Source organism: Orycteropus afer, unplaced genomic scaffold (assembly GCF_000298275.1).
Source record: "Orycteropus afer afer isolate SDZICR_OR568_19922 unplaced genomic scaffold, OryAfe1.0 scaffold00036, whole genome shotgun sequence".
In the NCBI taxonomy this organism is placed as follows: domain Eukaryota; kingdom Metazoa; phylum Chordata; class Mammalia; order Tubulidentata; family Orycteropodidae; genus Orycteropus; species Orycteropus afer.
In genome coordinates, this window is record NW_006921623.1 from 1,607,852 (window position 1) to 1,615,922 (window position 8,071).

Sequence of the window (8,071 nt, forward strand, 5' to 3'; positions counted from 1 at the left end):
CAGCAGCCACTCCTTGGAAGAAAGGTTGGGCAATCTACTTCCATAGTGATATTGTCTTGGAAACCCAAGGAGGGGTCACTATGAGTCAGGTCTGACTCTACGGCACATAACAACAACAACAACATCTGTATGTAAGTAGATTGCCCAACCTTTCTTCCGAGGAGTGGCTGGTGGGTTTGAACCTCCAGCCTTCCAGTTAGCGGTCAAATGCCTTAGGCACTACGCCTCCAGAGCATTGTTGTTGTTAGGTGCCATCCAGTCGCTTCAGACTCACTAGAGCATTAATTGCCACCAAATTGATTCTGACTGCAAGGTGTGAATCCTACCACTGAACCATTGCTGCCCCTCCCTCCACCACTAATCAAAAACAAAAAAACAAAAAACTCATTACATTCAAGTCAAATCCAACCAGAGCCACCACTAGAGCCCCAGAAAAGAGACAAGGCCCCAGAGAGAGGAAAGGACTGCAGAGTGTACCCAACTTGGAGGCGTCTGGAACCTTGGACAGCGTCACTCTCTCTCAAGCTACTCAGGGCACAGAAGCAGCAGAAAGATTCTCACTGTCCAGGAGCAACCTAGAGGTAGGAAGGAGAACCACACCTGATAAGGTCATGCCAATAGTCATGCATATAGGAACCTGGCAATAAACGTCTCAGTGGACACTTAGGTGGCCATTTAATAACAAGAGCCACTTCCTTCAGTGCTTTGGGAAGACATAAGACATTCTCCCAGAATTTAAGCAATACTGGAGAAAAGAGGATGCTTTCCCCAGTTGACTGAAATTATGTTTCCATCACTCCAAGAGACTAGGAGCTGGCTTAAAATAGAAATATAGTTATACTGCAAATAAATAAATAAATAAACATATTTCTTGCACATCTGAGTTTGAAGATTAAGATAATAAGTAATTATTAAGAATTAAGGGGATGAAAGAAGCTAAAAACTATTCTGAGTGAGAAAACAATGTACCATTTTTTTCCCATTAAAATACATGAAGTCAAAAGAGTACATAGTTATACTATTTGAAGAATCTACTGGGAATTTTCCCATACTTGTAACACAAACTTGAATTGGATAATACGTAAAACTCTTTTCCTATTCAAGTACATGAAATGAAAGGCGTTTTATATGTTATAAACTTAGCTAGAAGAAGCTAGAAACTTCTAGAGAGACTAGAAAATAATTAGCTATTGGATACATGGTGGTGCCATTTGTGGATGTGGGGAGTAAAGGGGCAAACTAAGTGGGAATTGATGAGTTTAAGACATGTTGAAGTTGAGATCTGACTCATAGCGAAGCCTCCTTGGGTTTCCAAGGCGGTATCCAACCTTCCTTCCAAGGAATGACTGGTAGGTTTGAATCGCCAGCCTTCTGGTTAGCAGTCAAGTGCCTTAGGCACTATACCATCAGAGCTTCCAATGGTACTCCCTGGTGGCATAGTTCCTAAGGCATTTAACTGCTAACCAGAAGGCTGGCGGTTCAAACCTACCAGCCACTCCTCTGAAGGAAGGTTGGGCAAACTACTTCCATAGTGATACCACTTAAGAAAACCAAGGAGGCAGGCCTCACTATGAGTCGGATCTGACTCAACAGCAGAGTTTCGTTTTGTTTTTGAGGTTGAGATGCTGATGGGATGGCTATTCAAGTGTTTGCCAGGAGTAAGCTGGATAATTGTGACTGGTACTCAGGAGTGCAGTCTACCTGAAAATACAGATTTGGGCATAATTGGCCCATACAAGTAGCAGCTGACGAATGAGTAATGGAACAGGTTGATGTACATGCCAGGCATTGTGACAAGCGTCTTATGCTCATTGACTCATTTAACCCTCAAATCAACCCTAGAGGCAGGTATCATTACTATCCCCATATAAAAAAAAAAAAAAAACTTATCCCAGAAAATCTACAGTTCACACACATAACCATCACGCTATATGCTACACCAGAAATCAAGAGGATCAAAGGACACCAGAGGAAAAGGAGAACGAAAAGGATCTATCAGAGAGCTATGATGTCACAGGACAATGAATAAGGAAGACAGAGGGAAGAGTTGATGCTTTTGAATTGTGCTGCTAGCAAAGAATACTGAAAGTACCATGGACTCATAAAAGAACTAACAAATCTGTCCTGGAAGAAGTGCAGCTAGAATGTTCCTTAGAAGTGAGAATGGCCAGGCTTCGTCTCACCTACTTTGGTCATGTTGTCAGAAGGACCACTCCCTGGAGAAGGATGTCATGCTTGGTAAAGTTGAAGGTCGACAAAAGAGGGGAAGGACCTCAACAAGATGGATTGACACAGTAGCTGCAACAATGGGCTCAAGTATAGCAAGGATCATGGAGTTGGTGCGGGTCTGGGCAGGGTTTTGTCCTGCTGTGCATAGGTTGCCATAAGTCAGATGACTCGATGGCACCAACAACAACATGATGTCACAAAACCTAAAGAAGTGGCCATTGTTATTAGCTGTTGTTGAGTCAGCCCCCAAATCATGTCAACCTGCTGCACGAGGGAACAAAATACTACCCAGTCTTGCACCATCCTCATGATTGTGGTCTAGAGGGTTTTCATTAGCTGATTTTCAAAAGCAGACCACCATGCCTTTCTTCCTAATCTGTTTTAATCTGAAAGCTCCTCTGAAACTTCAGCATCACAGCAACACAAAAGCCTCCAATGACGGGTGAGTGGTGGCTGTGCATGAGGTACATTGGTGGGGAATTGAACCCGGGTGTTCCACATGGAAGGCAAGAGAATTCTACCACTAACCCACCACTGCCCCCAAGGAGGGCGTTAGACTTATCAAACTTACAGGAAGTCAAGTAACAGATTATAACTTGTAACAGCTTATAAGTGTCCACTGGAGTTAGCATTGGGAGATCAGTGATGACTGAGTAAGAGCTGTTTCCTGAGGTCAGAAACACAGAAGATATGTTGTGAGAGTATTGCATAAACTAGCAGGTGAGGAAATACTGTGTGCACAACTCTTTCAAGAGAATTGTGAAGAGGAGAAAGCTGGAATGTTAAGATAAATAGAGTACTTCATATTTTAAAGGGGAAGAATTTGGAGATTATAATGTCAAAAGAAAAGCCAATAGAAAAAAAAGTTTCAAAGACATAGAACTCTGAACCTGTCAAAACAACTGGAAAGAATGTTGACTGGAAACACTTTCAATGTGTGATTTTTAGCCTCAAATGAACCTTTAACGCTGCCTGGCCCTTAACACTATATTGCCACAGTCCATTCACTCTCTCTCCAGCCCAGTAGTTCTCAAAAGATGGTCCCCAGATCAGCGGCTTTAGCATCACTTGTCAGAAATCCATATTCCCAGGGCTTACCCCAGATCTTCTGAATCAAAACCTCCGAGTGGGGCTTTAACAGGCTCTCTAGGTGATTCTGCTGCAATGCTCTAGATGACTATTTTACAACTCCTCCTCTAAATTTCCAACCCTTCCTCTCCCGTCTGCACTCTCAGTTGACCTTGCTTCCTAATTCACTGAGAGGAAAGACGCCATCAGGAGAGCATCTCCACTAGCTGCCACCACACCCTGCTTCCACCACACACCTGCCTGCATCTGTTTCCAAATATTGTGCCTTTGTTCTTCTTACTTTGGATGAAGTGTTTGTGCCCCTAACCAAAGCCAGCCCTTTTCCTTCAGTACTAGTCACATCCTCTCTCACCTAAAGAAGAACACTGCCCCATCTATTCTCCTCATTCTATCTCCCATCATCAATTTTCACTCTCTACTGGATCTTTCCCATCAGCCTACAAATGTGTAGTTATTTTTCCCATTTAAAAATAAATAAACTCTTGACCTCACTTCTCCTTTTAGCTACCACCTATGTGGTAGTTAAGGAGCTCTGGTGGCATGGTTCCTAAGGCATTTGACTGCTAACTAGAAGGTTGGTGGTTCACTCCATGGAAAAAATATGAGGCAATCTACTTCCATAAGGATTTACCACCTTGGAAATCCAATGGGGTCACTGTGAGTTGGAATCAACTTGATGGCTGTGAGTTTGGTTTGTTGTTGTTTTATGTGGTAGTTATGTGTTAACTTGACGGGGCCTAATTTTGAGTGGTTGGGCAGCTGGATGTAGTGATTCTCCATAATGAGACTGGTAATCAAGTCCATGGTGGAATCTGCTGGGAGCAGCTGAGTAGCTGCCTTAGGGATGTGGTCTCCTTCCAGTATATGAGGAGAAGCTTTGAGAAAGGTCTCTGAGGTTTTTGGCACATCTGGATCCTGCATTTGGCCTAATCTTCATCTCAGTGGCCTGCCATCTTCCTTGATAATCTTAGAACTGTGCCATTTTACTTGTCAATCTTGTGTTTGTCAGCCTCAGCAGTCAGGAGCTGCTTGAGCTAAGACATACCTCCAGCATCAGTGGGTCAGGAGCAAGAGGCAGAGCTGAAGTCCAAGGTTGAGGAGCCTTCACCCAGCCCCTAGAGCTAGCACTTTCAATGCAGACTTCTAGCCTGATAAACTGTAAGAGAATAAACTCTTGTTTGTTAAAGCCATACACTTGTGGTATTTTCTGTTAGAGCAGCATTAGAGAACCAAAACAACCTAATTTAACTCCTTTCTTTACAGCAAAATTCCTCAAAAGGACTGATGAAACCCCTAAGACTGTGGCCCTTAGACACTATTCTAACCTGGAACTGAAGTAACTCCCAGGTATCGACTTTCAGCCAAACAATAGACAGGCCTATGAAGTCAACAATAACAGCAGGGAGGAATATACTCCTCAGAACAATCAACTATATGAGACCAAAATGGCAGCATTTGCCCAAAAAGAAAGCTCAGAAGGCAGGAAGGACAGGAAAGAAGGACAAATGGAAATGGGGAACACAGGGAGGAAGTGGGAAGAGCGTTGTAACATTTTGGGGATTATAATTCATGTCATGAAACAAAATGTGTATAAATTGTTGAACTGAAAACTAATTTGCTCTGAAGGAGAATAAAGAGAAACAAAGACTCATGGAAACAATTAGTGCAAGGGACTAGTGGACCATCGGACCCTCAGCCTACATGACTCTGAGACCAGAAGAAATAAATGGTGCCCACCCACCACTGCCAACCACTCAGAAAGGGATCAAAAAAGGAAATCTGGCATAGAGTAGGAGAAAAAAATGTGAAACAAAATTAAAAATCCTAAAAAAAAAAATGTGAAACAAAATTAAAAATCCTAAAAAAAGACCAAGGAGCTCTGGTAGCATAGTGGCTAAGGCACTTGACTGCTAACCAGAAGGCTGGCGGTTCAAACCCACCAGCCACTCCTCGGAAGGAAGGTTGGGCAATCCTACTTCCATAGTGATACTGCCTTGGAAACCCAAGGAGGGGTCGCTATGAGTCGGGGCCGACTCGACGGCAAAATAACAACAACAACAACAACAACAAAAAAAAGACCAGGCTTACTAGTCTGATGGACACTGGGGAAACCCCCAAGATTATGGCCCCTAGTCACCTTTTGGTTCCAGTTGGCTTTATTTTAGGGCCAGGCCCTGGAAAAGTAGGCACAGAGTGGTTAGGAACAAATAAGGGAGACAAACTTGTCTGTCAGTTTATCATCCTGTGGTGGCTTGTGTGTTGCTGTGAGGCTGGAGGCTTTCCCACCAGTGTTGCAAAATGCCAACAGGGTTACCCACGGTGGACAGGTTTCAGCAGAGTCACCAGACTAAGACAGACTCAGAAGAAGGAAAAGGCCATCAAGTTCTCAAATAATTGGCCAGTGAAAATCTTATGAATAGCAGTGAAACACTGTCTGATATATTACTGGAAAACTTTATGAATAACCCTGAAACATTGTCCAATATAGTGTTGGAAGATGAGCCCATCAGGTCAGAAGGCACTCAAAATATGACTGGGGAAGAGCTGACTCCTCAGAGTGGAGACGACTTTAATGATATGGATGGAGTAAAGCTTTTGGCACGACTCAAAATGAGTAGAAACAGATGCAAACATCCATAACTGGAACATGGAATGTATGAAGTATGATGCTAGGAAAATTGGAAGTTGTCAAAAGTGAAATAGAATACATAAAGATAGATATCTTAGGCATTGTTGTTGTTGTTGTTGTTGTTATGTGCCGTCGAGTTGGCCCTGACTCATAGCGACCCCTCCTTGGGTTTCCGAGGCAGTATCACTACGGAAGTAGGATTGCCCAACCTTCCTTCCGAGGAGTGGCTGGTGGGTTTGAACCGCCAGCCTTCTGGTTAGCAGTCAAGTGCTTTAGCCACTATGCTATCAGAGCTCCTATCTTAGGCATTAGTGAGCTGAAATGGACTGATTTTGGCCATTTTCAATCAGACAACCATATGATCTACTATGCTGGGAATGACAAATTGAAGAGGAATGATGTGGCATTCATTGTCACAAGAACTATTTCAAGATCTGTCCTGAAGTACAATGCTGTCAGTGATAGGATAATATCAATGTGCATAAGAGGAAGACCAGTTACTACTGCTATTATTCAAATCTATGCACCAACGTCCAAGGCCAAAGATGAGGAGATTGAATGTTTCTACCAACTTCTACAGTCTGAAATTGATAAAACATACAATCAAGATGTGTTGATTAGTATTGATTTGGGTGAAGAGAAGGGCAATGCACCAAATGTGAGTGATCAGCACAGTAGCATTGAGGAAGAAGAAGACATAGAGAGGTGCATGGGAGATACCGACAACAAAGATGAACTTTTCTGCACATACAGTACTGCATTGTCAGTGAATGCAAACACTGATCTATAGGTGGATAGGCTGAACTATTAGGTATGTCTAGTCAGGAGGGAGTGTGTCCAGGACCATGTATAGGGTTGGCAGACAATGTTTCTACAAGTGTATTTGTATGTTCTGTAAGAATTCCTAGGTATATAGTAGAGCTGACAAGGGACAAGGTTGTAGTCACTTCTTGGCCACAGCCAGCAACCCAGAGGGAGTGAGTAGTTGGACCTGTGGGCTTAGGACCACAGTCACAGGGGACATCAAGCTCAAAAGCAACAAGTTTGCTGATCTGATAGAACCTGGTGGAACCACTGAGACTATGGTCCCTAGCTCCCCTTCAGGTCTGGAATTGAACTCACTATTGTAGCATCTAGCCAAACAAAAAACAGGCATATGAGCTGAACATTTACATTAGACATTTATATTTACATCTCTCCTTGGAGAGATCAATCATGGGAGAATAGAAGGGCTGTGTATGCACAGGGAGACAGCTTGGGGGACAGGAGTGCCTGGGAGGGAAGACACATGGAAGAGGTAACTATGGGGAGGAAGTAGGAGGAGGGCTGTTGCATTGTGGGAAATTGCTGTCAATGTCATGAGACAAAGTGTATCTGAGCTGCTGTATGGAAAGTGAATTTGCTCTGTGCGGTGTAGCAAATTACTTAGTGTGGCTTTTCTACCCATAAGTCTTTGTAAACTCTGAGGTGGAATTTGCCATGAGCAACTGAGGAGCTCCTGATTGCTAAAGTTGTACACCTGGGATATTTCTGTTGGGAGTGGCACTAAACAATGTTCTGGGAGGTTCTCACTCTCTCTCAGGTGTTTAGAATTCTGATGTTATGATTGGTTGGTTTGGCCACTCTGCCGGGCTCAAAAGGAGAACTCCTAGAGGCAGAACTCTCTCTCTGACTGCTGGTTGAGGAAGACATGCTCCTGAAAGAGACACACGCTCCTGAAAGAGACACACACTGCTGGGAAAGAGATGCAAGAGACACGCATTGTTGAGTGAGACACCAAGGGATACTTACTGTTGGGACAGAGACTGTGGGCTGGGAGAGAGACTGAGCATTTTTCCTGAACTTGAATTGTAGCCTGGTGCTTCCCTAATAAACCCCGTAATCTGTAAGTTCTGTGTGGCCACTGCAGTGAATTATCGAACCCAGGAGAGAGGTGGTGGGTGCTTTGGGTAGAACGGTTGGTGAAAAGCCTGGAGGGAGGCAGCATGTCTGGCCTTGCGGGAATAGGCCTTGGGTTACTGATGGTGATCCTGTCTTCCTCTTGTAAGGTTAGAGGAGGTCAGAAGATGTGGCCTCCTTGTCTTTTTAGCACTCTGTAAACAATAAAAATTAAAAAAAAAAAAA